Here is a 17,505-nt window from a genome sequence, read left to right as displayed (position 1 = left end):
CTGTATGAGTTGCAACTTGTATAAACACATTCTACAATTTGAAATTTCCTAGTCCTAAAATCCCTTATTTAGTTAAAGCATTTGTCATTCTAATGAACAACTATTAATTGATACTATCATTTCCTTTTGATCTATTAAAAATAAATAGTTATTATGCATTTATGAGGATTCTAACCCCTGGCATTGAAATTTTATGTTACGTATAAAATACAATAACATAACAACAACATAGATATATCCATGGAATCGCATTATCTTTATCTTAAAATTATTTATCTCATTTTTGGAATGGAACTCGTTCGAAATAATCCCTTATCTTTCTTAGAGAAATGACTTATTTTGTCAAACTTCATTTCACTTTCTATTCGAGTACAAGTCTTTGAAATGAATTTATAATACCGTCACCAAACTATTCGAGAAAAAGTGTCAATATCAAACTTCGAAAAGTCTTCCTTTTTTCTTTTTTTTTCGAATTCTATTCTGGAAATTCAGACAAACCAATCAATGCTGTTCTACCAACAAGTTTCAAATTTTTGACTGCGCAATAAAGTTGAACAACGTTTATGTTTTAGCCTCTATTTATTTGCCATCAGGATTAAAGTAGAAGTTACAGATATAATTTTATCAAACTTCGTCCAAATACTTTGGATAGTCACAGTAAGAGGGCACAGTACGTAAAAAATACATAACCGACCATAACTTTTTGCACAAATTTAGATACATTACTCAATTTGATTTTGGGGTCTACCGATTGCCCATTCTAGTTATATATGCAGAGTTTTTAGCAAAGGACTGCGATATATTCGGAGCTATCCCTTCAGTTAAACTCTACCTAAGCGTTTTAAAAATTATATTTAATTAAGATAATGTTTGTTCTGTTGATTGTGTATTACAGAAGACGTGTCTTTATGTGAAGTTTTTAATATTGTATTGATCATAGCCCATATCAGTTGCCTTGTGGGATATTATAGACTGATTAATTAATAACTTTGTCGTTACTTCCTCCCTTCCCTTGGGCGACGTCATTACTCTTGGGGTGACCGGCTTCTTCTTGACTCTGAGCTATCTTAGCAAAAGAATATGGCGAATCTATTCCTACCTTCAAAAGAATCGCCCGACAAAGAAAGTAACTCGGAAAGGGATGCACGTATACAAAGACAACACTTTCTTTTTGTTTTTCTTATTTGTCTCGTATGTATATCATAATTAATGCGCATTCTCAGCATATGTTAAGATTTGAATGAAATATAAATGCTGGATTTTTAAAGTCATCGTAACATATCAACTTTTATAATACATATAAAAGTCATCATATTATTCTATCATTCTTGAAGAGAGAACACGTCATATGAATTAATATAAGTATTGAGTAATTAGGTGTGAGTATGCCCATGGGAAACGGTGATTAGTAATATGAATTTCTTGAGGAGTTACCTTGCCTTTTAGATTAGGCCTAATTACTCTAAACAATACTGGTTACTACCGCTATTAAATTATAAGAGCAAAATAAAGGATGAATATATTTTTGTTTCATTTGTTTAAAAAGTCAATATTCAAATTTTATTAAAGATACTTTTTCCAGAGATTTTTTTACTAACTTTACTCATAACTATATTTTGATTTATTAAATTTATAAAATAAAACTTATTACTTACCACAAATATCATTGAACATTGTACAAATTGTACTCGATGAACTTAAACAGTAAAGAATATATACGTTGTTTCCATGTAACAATGTCTGTACAAGTTATAACATGTATAATCAAATATTAAAAATTGCAAATCTTTGTCTTAAAATGAATTATTTTATTATAATATTTGTGATTCAAATCACCAATTATCCATTCATAGTATCCTTTTACTTTGATCGAATAAATGAAACATGTTAGTATGTATTAATAAGTAATGTAACTGTAGGTATTCGGACTTCAAAATGTACTACAGAATACTATATTTATATTTTATAGTGAAATAGTAAAGTATTAAATCAATAATATATTGATTACCGTTGTAATATTCAATTATTGCATTGCCCTCATGCCATGCTTCATCTCATTTTTTGATTGCAACTTGTAAAAGTTACAAATTGTAACTTTTACATGACAAATATAAGAGAAAGGATATTATTATGACTCAAGTGGGGAAAAATAGAAAAGAAATATTTTTTTATTATTTATACTTTTTTTTCCATTTTGTACAAGATATTCCTTTTATTTTTAATACTATTTATTAAGGATCACTACAAATACAACAATGGATTTGATTTTTCAGATAATTTAAAATAGTTATCTACCTTCTGTAATTAGTCTCACTTGTTCCATAGTCTTTTAAATTTTGCACTCTAAAACTTAGATCTTATTATCACTACTACATACAAGCTGATTAATTTGCTGAAACGTGAAAAACGATTCAACTAGTTTTGATCCTACGTGAGTAATCATAAATATTAGTCTTGAAACTCGGTCAAATAACGACTTTTTTTTTGTTCGGGCTTGAGTGATTTTTTCTAAAACTTTATAAACAAATATTTGTGCCCAGACGGCGGCGATCTTAGACCGAAGAATAAAAATTTAAACATTTTCAAATTTTAAACCAATATTCTGGGTTTCAATATATAGTCTGATTTTTTTCGGTCTCAATACTTGTAATTTCCAAAAAAATATATATTCATATTTTACATTTAAACAACCAAAGAAGTCCAGGGGATTTTTGAAAATCATAATTTCAGGAGAGTGTGATTTTATATACTGGGTTGTTCAGAACTGTATTGACAAAAGACTAAACAAAGCTTAAGTACTTGGTCCAAAATTGCATTTCAGACTGATCCACTCTTGAGTTTGTCTTCTGGTATGTGCAGGGTCCTTCTAAATAAAATAAGTTTCTTTTCTTTATACTTCCATTATTTATTTCAAGGAAGGACAACAGGCTTCAAATTTTCAGATATGTAGAATTCTTGGTTCATCATCCAAACACCATTTTGAAGAAAAAATAATGGAAGCTTGAAACCTCGACTTGAAAGCCCCCCCTCCTTTACCATACACAAAGCTATAAATTAGATTTGAGGGCTGCCTTTAGATCTGATGGAACCTCATAATATGACCAGCTATGATTTGGTCATTTTGAAGGTTGAACTTGGTATCCAAATCAAACTTTTCTTCGTACAAGAGTTATAATTTTCATGCCACAAGTAAAAAATTTAAGGGAAAAAATCGACTTTTTTCTTGACAGAGTGCTGCCGTTGGCTTAGTTATGAACGACCGGAGATGATGCTTTAGGAATTACATTTTAAGATCCCAGACTATCTGGAGCTACACGAAATATTATGTTCAGCTACCTTCCACTATTTAATGTAAATATTATTTACATTTTATAAAGGAAGGTGAAAGGATGGGTAAGACATTACCCGATTATTGGTGCTCACGGCAGATCTTGATAACTATCAATCACTTCATACCGTTTAATAGCCTTGTGTATGAATTGGTCGGAAAATTGGCTTCCAAGGGTGTTTCTAATTTCCGTTGGCTTCATTCATTTTTAATGGAGTACAGTAATTATTTCTATTCAAGCCTTGATATAGTTGGTGGGGAGAGGGACACTTCAAACGATAATGAGTGGATAATTTTTGGCTTTATAAGTGAAGTTAATCAAGGTGGATAAGAATGATCCTGTATATGAGACTAACCATTGAAAATTGACTTCATTAAAAATGTAACTTATAAAACAAAAACATGGTCCAAAATGGATATTATAAAAAAAATAAGAACCAAAAAATATTTTTCTATTTAATTGTCAAATTTTGAAATTTCAGCAACTACTCTCACCCTGTCAACTTATAAAATAAACTACACTAAGAAATCTCTGTTTCTTAATTAATTTTGAAAAATATAGAGTGGTATTTAAAACTGAATAATGAGTCCCAAAATAAACATGTATATTTTACATCGACTGAAGCAGGCTTGCCGGCCTTGAAATTAAATTTACTTAAGAGCTCTTCCGCTTAATATATAACAAAAAATTCAAGTATTTTCATTTGATTTTTATGAATATAAGTATACTTTAATATATATATATATGCAATATATAGGAACCCTTCTTTCAAGGAATGAGGAAGTAGTTCCTTTATACTAGGTCAAACGACGAACTTGCAGTCTCTCAACTGTTTCCGTGAACATCAAGGAAACCTCCTAATATTCCAATATAGACCCCGGCTCTCAAGGTATAAAAGCAAAGTGCTTGACCAAAATAGAGTTTAATCTCTTCTGCAGCCGTGTTTCTAGTCACCAAATAAACCCTTCTAATATTCTATAATGCAAACCCATGGGTTGTGCAGGTGAACTTCTGGTCCTGAGTCATGTTAAATTTATCTGCCACCGATTCCTTGAGAATCAAGAAGCACTCCTAATATCCCAAAAAACAGCCCAGCTCTAAGGTTGTAGATGTGAAGTATTGGGTCTCAAGGCAGTTTAAACTGTACTATCGCCGTTTTTTTAAGTTCCAAGAGCCCCTTCAGATATATTAGAGTACCCCCCCAATGGGTTGTGTTGATGGTCCCCGAGGCTGGTCGAATTCTTCCACTGCTGCTTCCCTGTGCATCATAGACCCCTCCTAATATTCCAAAATACAACCTGGCCCTTTTGTTATACAGGTGAAGTGCTGGGCCAAATACAGTTAAAACGCTACCACTGCTGTGATTCTAAGCACTAAGGCACTCTTATAATATACACTAGCCAACGGGTTGTTCAGATGAACTGCTAGGCCCGAGACAAGTTAAATGTATCCACTGTCGCTTCCCTGAGCATCAAAAACCCTTTTAATATTCTAAAATATATATAAAAATTTTTTTATACAAATTGGTAAGTGAACTCATGAATCTTTTCATAATATTTTATGATTTTTAATACACATATCATTAATTTATATTTATATTATACTAATCTATTTAAAGTACTTGGCAATGACGGGGCATTTTTCAAGAGCCAAGTCATAAATGGGCATTCCTGACTTGACATTTGTTTTTGATGATAATTTTCCCCAATAGTGCGCTACTAAACTGTTATTAAGTTGCTTTTTTACCACATCCTTTGAGCCAGTATCAAAATACAATTCCCAAGATGGATAATAAATGGAGTAAAATGCATTTGGAGGAAGAAGTTGAATATTATGGCATTTGCCCTTATTAATTGTTCCCATAGTTCTGGCTTTACAAAGTTTGATGAGGTTGGAAGTCAACATTGCAGGTCCATTATTGATCCATACAGTTCCATCAAAATTTATAGAAATATCTGCAAGAATCATTTTTAAGAGTTTATGATGTTGAGTAAAATGTATGATACCACTCGCTGCAGTGAAGAAAAAAGATAAATTATACCCGCAACTTATGTCTTAAAATGGTTTGTCATACCAACTAAAAATGAATCCGTATTCTCAACTCCAGCAAAATTGTAATTCATAGGCATTTCCTTAAGAACAATAACGTCAGAGTCCAAATAAGTACCACCATAATTGTACACAAACCAATACCTTAAAATATCACTCATGTGGGAATTATAGTGAACACTTTTTTGTATTCTGTTTTGAAGCCAAAGATTCTCTATCACCGTTCCTTTGAATACGTAGGTTAAGTCAATGCTAAGGAGTTGAATATTGGAATATTTTTCCATGATTTCAACAACAGCAGTAGTTCTTTCATACGTTTTATTCGTCATTATAAAAAAAAGCATTTCGTTTTGGATGTAACTTAGCTGCACTCTCAAGAGCACATAATTCCTTCAATGTCAATCGGGATCTTCCAGAGGTCTCCAAAAAGAAAAAATTTGTGTCCTTTGGAATCTTTACTTTATAGAACATGGTGTGATTTTTGATGGTTTTAACAAATAGGGGTGTTTGTGTTCCATTTGAGAAGGAGAATTGTTTGAAGAAATGATTAGAATTAGATTTTAAATTGTCACATTTGTAAAACTGTAGAAATGAAACAAAATGTGGAGTTACATAGAATGATGGCAATAGTTCCATGAATGTACTTAAATAAACTTACTTTATCAATGAGGAATATGTTCAAAGGGATTATGAATAAAACACACACAATTGAAGTAATAAAATTAGCTTTTATCCATTGGAGCATGTTTGTAACTTCTCTGAGGTTGATATATTTTTTAAATGTAATCAATTAGTTTGTCACTGTTATTATGAATTATATATTCAATCACATCTGTTTGAGTTTTTATGACACGTAGAGATTGACTACAAAGGTTACTTTGCCTCTTTCTTTCTTTCTTTTTTCACTCATTATATAATTTTTTTTTAATATGACAAGTTAAGTATTTGCTACACATTTGATATTATATGTTATTTCTAAAATAAAAATGATTTGACACCATCTATCCAGAAAACTTTGTCTTTATGTTAATAAGTAATGGGTGACTTAAAGATACGTGAATTTTATTGTATTACAATTACTCCCCCTAATATCCACATATATGACGGTATGGTGCCAATGATTACGCTTTATTAATACACATGACGTCATAAATAATTTATATAAATATATAGTCGGTTTAGACCAATTTTTTTAAGACAGATCCAGACCGTTTTTTTTGTTTTTTTTTACTCGTCCGGACCAAACACCTTTTGAGAACCGATTATGTTTTGCAAACATAAAACGCAAATCTCAATATCACTGCAACATACTAAAATAAATGAATAAATCCTTATCCTCAGGTGATAACGTATGGGATCACAAAATATTTTAAAATAAAGAGATATTTAGAATAAAAATCTAAAATATACATGGATCAATAGCTCGTTAAATACTTAGATAAATACGGTACCATACTGTATCAGCTAAATTATAAAAATTTTCCAAGGGAAAGGGGTAATTTGCTAACAATTGAAAATTATTTTAATTAGACTCGATCTCTTGTTGTATATATAATAGATGTAAAACTTGTTTCCAGACTGATTTGTTTTTAACTGCAAATTAAGTTATTAATTTTTTAATGAAAACAAAATATCCAATAAACAGGAACCTCTAAAAATTAGACACCTTTGTTCTCATGGTGAACTAATTTGTTTGAATAATTTGACCTTTTTATTTACCTTTAACCTTTTTTTATAGCCTTTGACCTTTTTTATGACCTTCAACCTTTAATATGACATTAAAACTGTAGTTTATACATTTAACATTTTATATTTATATTGCTTTAAGCATAAAAAGGCTTTAACTATCCAGAAAGTTGCGAAAAGCTTCTCATTACTTAGAAAATAGATTAAAAATGTAATCATTAAGATGGAAAGAGTAATTTTTGGGGTAGGGTTAAATAATTATGCTGGATTTTTTTTTTTTTTTGCATTGAGTGCTTACAAGATGCTCTTGCATCCAAGAACTAGTTCTAAAATTTAATTTGCTTTTTTCATGAATTAAACCCCCTGATATGCGGTTTAAAAAACGCCACACTGTCTATCATCATATTGACAAAACAAACACAACATGACAGATTGACATAACATCTTAGCAGAGATAAAATATAAGTCTAAAACATATTTACGTCACGCGTCAAAAAAAAAACAACAAGATCCACATCTTTCTTTTTATGTTATTCCTTTGATGTTTCTGTCCTTTTAAATGTACATAAAATTGTTAGTTAATTCTATTATTCCATCCAAATTAATCGAATTTGAATGTAAACCCTTTTAACTAACTCAAATACAGTCAAATCTAGATACAGACCACGAGTATTTTTCAGCTGAAAAGTTAACTATATCCTGATTTTTCTTATATCCAAAGTATATGAAAAAAACACAATTAGAATAAATAATTTTGAAACTTTTTTGTTCGAGAAACCCTGGGATTGGCTAGATAATTTTTTAGACATATCATCGTGTAACAATTAGAAAAAAAAAAGACTAAAGGAGGGAGACTGATTAGGAATACAGTTCTAGTAACGAACTATCAACAGCTATTTTGAAGAACTAGACCTGATTAAATTTACCAATTAACTTTCAAAACAATCATAAAAGGAAACCGAAAATTCGACAATCGGAACCAAAATTAATTATATATTTTTTGCTAGTGAAGAAACGCCGTTCATTATAACAAATCTGGGACAAATATCCACTTTTAAGTACACTAAAAGGTTAAAACTAGCACTCCCCCTCATAATAACTGTTAAATTCAAAACGGTCTCTTGAACTCTAAAATAGGAAGAAAGCTATGCCCTAGAAGACGAAATAATCTCTTTTTGACATATTACTTAGCATGTAAATATGATATTATTATTGTGTTTCAATTTTCTACACAGTTTAAAAAATTACTCAAACTTTGCCACCAATTTCAAGGAATATATAACTAATGATAACCTAATCATTATGTCCATTTGAATATTGACATTACAGGTTTTTTTTTTTCTCTCTCTCAACTAGGTCTTTATTTATTCACACATGGACACGCGCACTAAAAGAATTAAAATATGTACATATTTGTACCAAACGCATTGCTAAAATCAATTTCAATTAATACTTCATTTTTTTCCTATTTACCCGTCTACTCAATAGCGACTGAATATTTCTTGAAATATCATAAGTGTCTCTATTTTTAAGGAATTATTTCTGTTCGGCTGCCAACTTTTGAATTAAAATCGGCCCAATTTGTTTTGCCACCACTCCTGCTAAAATTTTAAAAGATTCATTAAGATTTTTTAAAGGTCTCCAATGACTAATCTTAGTTACATTTCCTTTTTTTGGAATGAAAGATATCCTACCCTGAGTCCGTCCATCAGGAAGTCTACCTTTTTTCCATTTAAGTACCAACACTAAAGAGATACGGTATAGTATCCTCCGCACATAAAGTAAAGATATATCCTCTGATAATATCTGGACCAGTTGCTTTGTTATCTGTATAATATCTCCCCATATAATCAGAAATAAGATAATAAGAAAACACATTGCAATTCCCCACTTTTTTGGGTTTCGGGGAACTACTTCTAGGGCAACCAACCATTTTCTGGTAATGGCTGTGAAACAATGTGAGAATAGCCTATGACTCAGAGACAATATTATTCTCATTAATAATTTATTAAATTTATATTAGAAAGAGCCTTGAATCCTTTTTAGTATTTATTCTCAGTATCAATTTTTTTCAGTATTTCCTCTTCGTCGATTTCTAGAATACCAAATATTTTTAAACTGTTAACCACAAAGGTTCGAATAAATAATGATCTGTTATTCGTTGTTTCTTCAATATAAACCTGCAATTTATCTTACTTCTTCACCTCAAATTTATGAACGATAAAGTGGTGTCCCTAACTAATTTTATTAGGCATGAAAGAGCTGGGTCGTAAGATAATCGGAGTCTATTTTTTAGCTGTAGTTTATATTTGCATTGTTATTGGTGCCCATTTTAGGGGCATAAACAACCATGTTTTTAATCCATGAAATAACTTTTTTCATTAATACTAGAAGAGATTCGCTTGGCATTGTTGCTCGGACATTAAAAAATGAAAATAATTAACATTGAAGGAGAGGGACTGGCTTTTTTTATGTCTCTTGAAGCTGACAAAGACATGAAGATTGAGATACTAATAACATGTTTTCTTTTTAATGTTTACACAAGTAAATGCTGCGGAGTCCAGTGAAACAGTTCAGTAATACCAGAATGGATTGATGAGAAAATGCGTGCACTCACAAACCTACGTTAACTAGTCACTAACGAGTCTTCTCTTTACCTAGATCCATTACATGTTGTGTCTTCCTCTCTTTTCTTTTCTATTTTTTTTTTTGTTTGTTGGGGGCTAAGGAGAAATACCTCAAATTAAAAAAACAAACAAATATCGCTTACTTTTGGGCTTGGTATGTATATTTTGCATCTTTTTTATAAGAAGATAGAGTTGGTTTGGCCTATCAGATTATTTGTCAAAAAAACTTTTTTTTCCTATTTTCTCTTCTTATTTTGTTATAATCTTATACCGACCTGCAATTTATTTATTTCTACATCTTAATTAATCAAGAAAAATCTTTTATTTTGAAATATCAATATAACAATGATTTATTATAATTTTGTATGTTGTTCATATACTTAATTATTGTCTGTGAATTAATACATATTTAATAATTTATTAATTTTAAGAGCTCATTTTTTTATTAAGCATCATCATATTTTTGTTGTATCATCTTAATATTAATTATGAATGTAGGTGTGTGTCCTTCATTCACGACCGAACAAATAGTTGGATTTTCCTGAATTTTTATGTATGTTTTTATGGCAACACAAACAGATTCTGTGACTTTTTTTTTCTAGTCTCCAGGGCCAAGGCAGTCTTAAAATAGTGCTTTTTAAATTTTAATTGTACAACCTGAGAGATGGGGTCTTTTTTGGATATAAAAAGGGGTCTTTGATGTTTAGGGAAGCAGTGGTTGAAAAATTTAACATTCCACGTAAACAACCAGTGGGTGGGGGTGTATTCTAGAATATTATGTGGAATTATTAGTGCTTAAAAATGTAGCAGTAGTACAGTTTTAACTGTCTTGAGGCCTAGTACTTCAGCAGCACAAACTGAGAAGCGGGATTTATTTTTGAGATATTAAGAGGGTTCGTTAATGCTGAGGGAAGGGGCGGGGGGAGAAATTTAACTTGTATTGCGCCCAATTGTTGAGCTGTCTATCCCATGGGGTGTATTATAGCATATACGAAGGGATCCTTATTGCTTAGAAACGCGATGGCAGTAGACTTGAAACTCTATTTTGACTCAGTAATTCTCCTTAACACTCTTAGAGCTAGGATATTAGGGACATTAGGAGGGTATTTTGGTGCTCAGAAAAGGCGGCAGATAAATTTAACTTGCCTCAGCCCCAGCAGTCTACCTCCAAAATCCGTTAATAGGGGCTTATTATAGCATATTGGCAGGAAAAATCAATGACGTGGCAAGGAGAAATAACTTGATCTATCAAGACTTTTAGTATCAAGTAAAGGCCAGAAAAAGTGCAATGTATTAACAATGAGTCTTTATTAATACCTCCATTACTATTTATTAAATGGATTTAGCTTATTAATTACCTTTATTCGAAAAAAGGTCAAATTTATCCCAAAATAGATTTACTTCAAATAATAAATTCACACTTTCTAAGAATTTGGGACAATTAAATTGAAATGGATATTTTTTTTTACAATTAGATACAGGGACATATAGCAAAAAATATAATTTAGAGCAGCCTTTCCTCTTTTTGACCAATGAGCACCAACCACCAGTACAAAAATACAAATATTTTTGAATTGTAATTTGATTAAATTAAATTGCTTGCTTATCAAGATTAGTTGTTAGACCAAGGGATTATTTGATATTCAGGTCAAAACACTCTTTTTGACAAAAGTTGTACAATTTCAAAATTGTAAAGCCGTTGAGCTACCTTTAAATATTTTTCAAAACCGTTCAAAATTTATATACGATGTCTTTAGCCTAAAAAAGAAAAATTTACGACCCCCAAAGATGAACATTTTTCAAATACAAAAAATAAGCTCAACCTTAATCTGTACTTTAAATTAAATCTCAACCAAGGACAATGACGGAAAATTTTCGTTGAAGGAAGGTACATACTGTAAAAAATTTCAAAATCAATTACCATCCTAATGCAAGCACATTAAAATAGGGGCTACTGCAGTGCCTAAGATAATTTGTTTTATTTTTAAGAATTACAACTTATTTCATATTTATTTGATTACTACAATCATTAGTAGTGTTAGGCCTCGGACACTATTATTGTTATTAAAAAAAAATTTAGAAATCGGTCATTCTTTTGCAGTTTCAATAGTTTGTATTACTACACTGATTTTACAAGAAAAAAATCATGTTATATTGTGTTGATAACTCATTGTACCAACAAATTCAAATGTTGCTTATGGTTCGCAAGAACCATTCTAACTTACTATAGATAAAATGGTATAGATGTAACAAGATAAAAAAATGACACAATTATATTTCCCTGATATTACCAGTGAATCCTAGGACCATCAGTATGGCTATTAATCAAAAATTGAGATAAAAAAAAATAGGATTCTTTCAAAAGGAACCCATGCCACCTACTGACAGAGGGCATGGACACAAGTAGGCTCGAGAGGTGCAAAAAAATCCTCATATGGATCAAGGCAAATGAGTCCATTTTAAAAATTTTATCTGACAGGAAGATTTCCACAGTTGTAATGTTCCACAAACACCAGAAGAACCCTTGGCTTTCAGGAAACAAAAAAAGAGGCCAAGGGGTCTACTATACAAAATATCCAGCCCAACTATCTTTGGCGTGGTGGCCTCTGATGGAAGGACAACGCCTCCACTTTTTTTATTATGGGTGGACTGATAATCGTCGAGGAAGCCTACTATTAGTTGCTTATGTACAGCATCTTAACATGGCCTAATATCAATTATCTGTAGGGTGACAGATATGTGGACTCAGGAAAAATATATGTAATACATATAGGAAAAAAAAGGTATATGAAGTGACGAGGACCATTGTTCTAATACAATTTCAGTTTGTCCTAATTATCAGGAGCTTTACAGTTTACCTCGCAGTATCTAACGACTCGACTTTTGACTACCTGCCGGAATCATCTCAGCGTTTTTTTACACCACAACCAACCGTCTCTTCCTGACCCATCCTGGATTATTACAAAGTTAAAATTACTGCTCTCTCCTAATATTATGCTTATTTTTGTTCTTCCATCAATGAGTAACGGGAGAATTAAGTGATTTGCACATTTTCCATTCGTACCCCTGTAGTATGTTTTTTTTAATATAATGGTGATAGTTATAAGAAATTTTCCTATTTTTCCAAGAATAATCTTTTTCATTTTTCTTTTAACATTTTATCTACTACTATTTTCCCTGACACTGAATTTTAGATATTGTTTCTTGTTTATAAACACTCCGTAAGATCAAGCTGAATTGATGTTGCATTTAAAAAAAAAAAATAGACACTTTAAATAATAAATTAATCTATGTGAAATATTAAATTTTCCAGAAATTTGGAGACAATCTTTAGAAAAAATACTAAATGAATATGGTGCTAAAATTTTGTGTGAAATGAAACAAAACCATATATTTCAAAAGTAAGAATTATGATTTCAATAACCTGTAAGGGAATTTGATTGTACAATAACGAACTGATGTGGTTGTCTTTGACCTTCTTCTGGCTCAGTTTTAGACTCTTAGGATATTTCTTGAGAAATAACCTTAATAACAGCATCCCTGATTTTTTGCTTGTAGTTGGTTGAGTAGGGTGGGAACATATTTTTTAATCATTTTTACTAAAAAATTATGTAGGAACATTTCCAAAAAAAAAATGTCAAGCGTAGTACATGAAGTGCTGCATTCAGCCTATCTATCTATTCTTTAACGAATCACAGCCAAAAAAATCGACCAACAATTACAACAATTTGCAAGTTGCATATTTTTCCCTAATTATATCCTACGTTCCGTTTATTGACCAAACATACCAAAAAAATTGTACAAAAATCTATTAAGTTACTGTTCATCATAATCTTAATGAAGTATTTAATACAAAAATTTAGCATATTTATTTTCAACACAATTTCCTGAAGTTTTATCCAGATTGCTTGGAAATAACATATCGACTATGATTCTTTAATTATGATGCAATTTTTGATGTCAGGGAAAATGTTTTTATAACTAGTAAATATATTTAAATAGTATTGGCTTATCCCAATTAGGTTCAAAAATATTTAATACTAACATGACATGATCATAGATATTATCTAGTGATGTTAATATTAAATATCTTGCCTATATTTGATATGTAAATATTCATTATTATTTTGTAGAATAACTACTTTCACAGAACATATTATACATCCATATTAAGTCGACAATGGGTTATTAAGCTCTCAAATAGTAGAGAGATACGACCTAGTTGAAACGAAATTTACTTTTAGGAATATTACCCAGCCTGTAGAAAGGATATTAGGAAATGAGTGTTATTTTTTACAATGCTCAAAACAAAAGTAAACTTTTGCTTCCAATTTCATAATGTATATAATTAATTATACTGTTATATTCGTTATATCAGTTAAAATGTTACCAGTAAGTATTTTTATCTAAGGTCAGCATAGATGAGGTAAATCCCACTGAACAAACAAATTTTATAACAAAAACTTTTTTTCAATAATATGAAGGAAACTTGTGAAATGAGTAAATGCCTTTATAAATGTAATATAGTTTTATTGATGGTATGGTATTGGAAATGATGATTCAACAATAAAAGAATATGAATCCATTTTCGATACTATCATTTAAAAAATAATAATTCAATTTAGCGTTTTTTAAGTATAATTTGAAGACTAATTTTAACAATGACCGACCGTGTACAGCTAAATCTTATGTTAAATAAGAAGATAAAAGAGATATTTTGTGATTTCGAATCCAAAATCTAATTTCTGGACTTTTTGATTAGAATAATTATCAAAAAAGGAAAAGCCTTAGCTATTCCGCACCCAAAGATAATACATGTATAATGCCCTGTTAAAAATTATGATTCCTTCTTATATAATAAAATAACTAATCAAAGAAAAAGAAAATCAATTTATTATTTTTTTTCAGAGCCTTTTTGTTATGTAAGCACATCACAAAGTCGTGATACATCAAGTACTATTGGAATAAATTATGACTAATACCCTTACTATAAAAGAATTAACCTACAAGTAGTTATCAAAATAATGAATTGTGAAACAAGTAAAAATTTATAAGAGGTAAAATGATTCCACTGTCGATAAAGGTAGCATAAACTGTTAAGGACATATTTTATAGTATTCATAACACACTTCTCTTTTATTGCAAACAACAATTTATTCTGTTAAATATGCTACAATATAGTTAAATAAAAATTGCCTCAAAACGTTTTTATAATACATATAGCATGATTTTAAAAAAAGTATACACTTAGTCTCGATGTCTAAGCAGCCCAAACTGCCTTTATTTCTTTTATTTTTTTTTTGTTTAAGGAAGTGATTACTAAAATACTACTGCTATTGTCTCAACCACAATTAATTTTTCTCTATTTCGATATTTAGGGTCTTTAGTGCCAGACTAAGCTACATATAGACTTTACTTTACTAAATACATATGTATATACATAAATCTGAATTAAAAGTTCAATTATTTAATATCCTCTTTATTACACAAATCTATTATACAACTACACATTTTCTCAAAATTTGATCAATATGACTTCGATGTAGAGTGCCCCGCAAGAAATCTAAAAGAAAATCAAAAATAAATCAATAGAGCTCTCATTCATAAAATTTATTGAGGTGTCTAGGATTTTTACTTGGCTATTTGGCTTAGTTAGGCATCACCCTATGGAAAAGATTGAACTTGATCTTATTGACCCTACTTATAACTCTTGGAATTATTATCTGAATGATACTCGTAGGAATATTAATTGCTCATCGTTACCTTTATTGTATTTTGCAATGTTTCATTGAAAAAAAACTGAAAAAAGGACCAAAAATCATTTTGTAGCTACACAAGTAAGTCAATCACATCAATGGCTAATTATTTTTAATGTATTCTCAGACTATATTTGCAAAATTGAAAATCATGTAGAAATGTATATTTCATTTTATTAAAATCCTACATCGTTTTTATGTGATATTTTTATAGTGAATTAAAAACTTAGCTCTACATGTTTATTGCAATATGATAGCCGAAATATATTTATAGAAATAATAAGATAGCTAGTATACACATAAATATATACGACTAGTTGTTAACAAAAAATGTATTCGGAGCATAATTTTTTTAAGTTACTTCTTCGTGTATTTATAAAAAAAGAACATATTATAAAATAAGAAGAATGTATACAGTCAGGGGAGGGCATCACACTGAGTAGCAAATATGCAAAACGAGCTCAGCATGCTTTCACCATACCTCTCAGATCAATGCCCAATTTTAGTATCATTTAAGCCTCCTCCCTTAATATTAATATTTTTGGAAGCTCAATGTTTCCTTGCTGGATTCTGAAAGTACAATACATAATATAACCAAGGTTATTCGTAACTACGGTCTAAAAACAGAAAGTGGACCTTTGTCCCATGGGATACCATGACACTTATTGAGTCTCAAGCAAGGGGGATTTTCATACAAAAAAGCTGAGAAAAAGCTAGATATTTTTTTATTTTGTATTTTAGCATTAGTTATTACATAATATGATTCTGTAATACATTGTTATTGATAATTTATCTGACAGATTGAAAGAAGAATTTACAGCGACAAGGTGACACAACTTGGACGCTTAAGAACTTATTGGTATGTTTTCAGCTATAAAAAATTAAGAACTTCAAAGAATTGTACTATACATTATTTTGAAAAGATGGATACTCCACATAGAAAAGACATCATTAAAAAAAAAGTGTAAAATTTGCAAGACATTTTAATAAAAAAAGTAATATACTATGGAGATGTTCGTAAGAAGCTACTGAAGCGAAAGATTTTGAAGGAAACATCGAAGGAGAGTTTTAGGAAAAAAATATAACAAAAATTAGATAAGAATGATTTCATAACAGGCACTTAGTTATGTTTAAAATATTGAACAATGAACCAAAATGAGGTTTTCTATATTTTATAAGGAAAAGTTATAGGAAAAATTGTAAATAGAGATTATTACTGAATTAATAATTATTAAAATACATAAATAATATATTAATAGAGATTTCTATTTTTGTGTGTGTTTTTATTAAGTTAATTAGTTTATTTATTAATAATAGTTTTTTGAATACTCCATATTTATTATGTTTAAGGATTTAGGAATGAGCATCTCAGTATAAATTGAATCTAAGAGTGTTTGGACTCAGAAAAAAGCTGAGTGTAGTAGCGATGGCATTTTTAATAATTTTCATAAGAATCTTAAAATAAAGTTTGTTTGCTCATGACACCTTCTAATTTCGAACTACACAGCGTACTACTTAAAATTAATAAATATAATATTAAAAAGAGGGATAATAATAAGCTTAAAATGTACTTTATTTATGAACACAACTCGGTATTGTATAAGAAATAAAGTAAATATATTTATAACATGTAAAGATCATATAAACACTTATAAATACCAGCACAATGAATGTAATAAATATACTATGATTAAGAACCTTGAAGACAACGGGTAAATAAGGTGAATATCGGGGTGCTTGTTTCTCTTTTAACCATCCTAAATTTCAAGAAGGTGTTTTTAAAAGTAACAATCATATTTATTTGAATCTTGAAGGAAAGGGAGTTCTTGGGATTATTAAAGAAAAACATATTCATCATATATTGTTGAAAGATAATTTGAAATATAATTCAGATCCAAAGAAATCTATTTTTTTCAATTATTTTTGCTTCAGTTCAAAAGTCAATTGAATCTCATTTCCCATCGGATCTGAAATGATATAAATTATGCTATACTATTATTTTATTTTCAGTATTATATATGTATAATTTACCCATTCCAGTGACATTGTATTGTGCAT

The 17,505-nt window shown here is 29.9% G+C and overlaps 1 pseudogene; it reads right to left on the bottom strand.

Annotated features, from left to right (window-relative positions):
• Positions 1-4,937: 4,937 nt before the first annotated feature.
• Positions 4,938-6,123, bottom strand: LOC121124160 (lactosylceramide 4-alpha-galactosyltransferase-like; annotated as a pseudogene).
• Between the last annotated feature and the right edge of the window lie 11,382 nt (positions 6,124-17,505).

Source organism: Lepeophtheirus salmonis, chromosome 9, assembly GCF_016086655.4.
Source record: "Lepeophtheirus salmonis chromosome 9, UVic_Lsal_1.4, whole genome shotgun sequence".
Taxonomy (NCBI): domain Eukaryota; kingdom Metazoa; phylum Arthropoda; class Copepoda; order Siphonostomatoida; family Caligidae; genus Lepeophtheirus; species Lepeophtheirus salmonis.
Note: the sequence above shows the minus strand (reverse complement) of the source record. Positions and strands in the feature narration are given on the sequence as shown.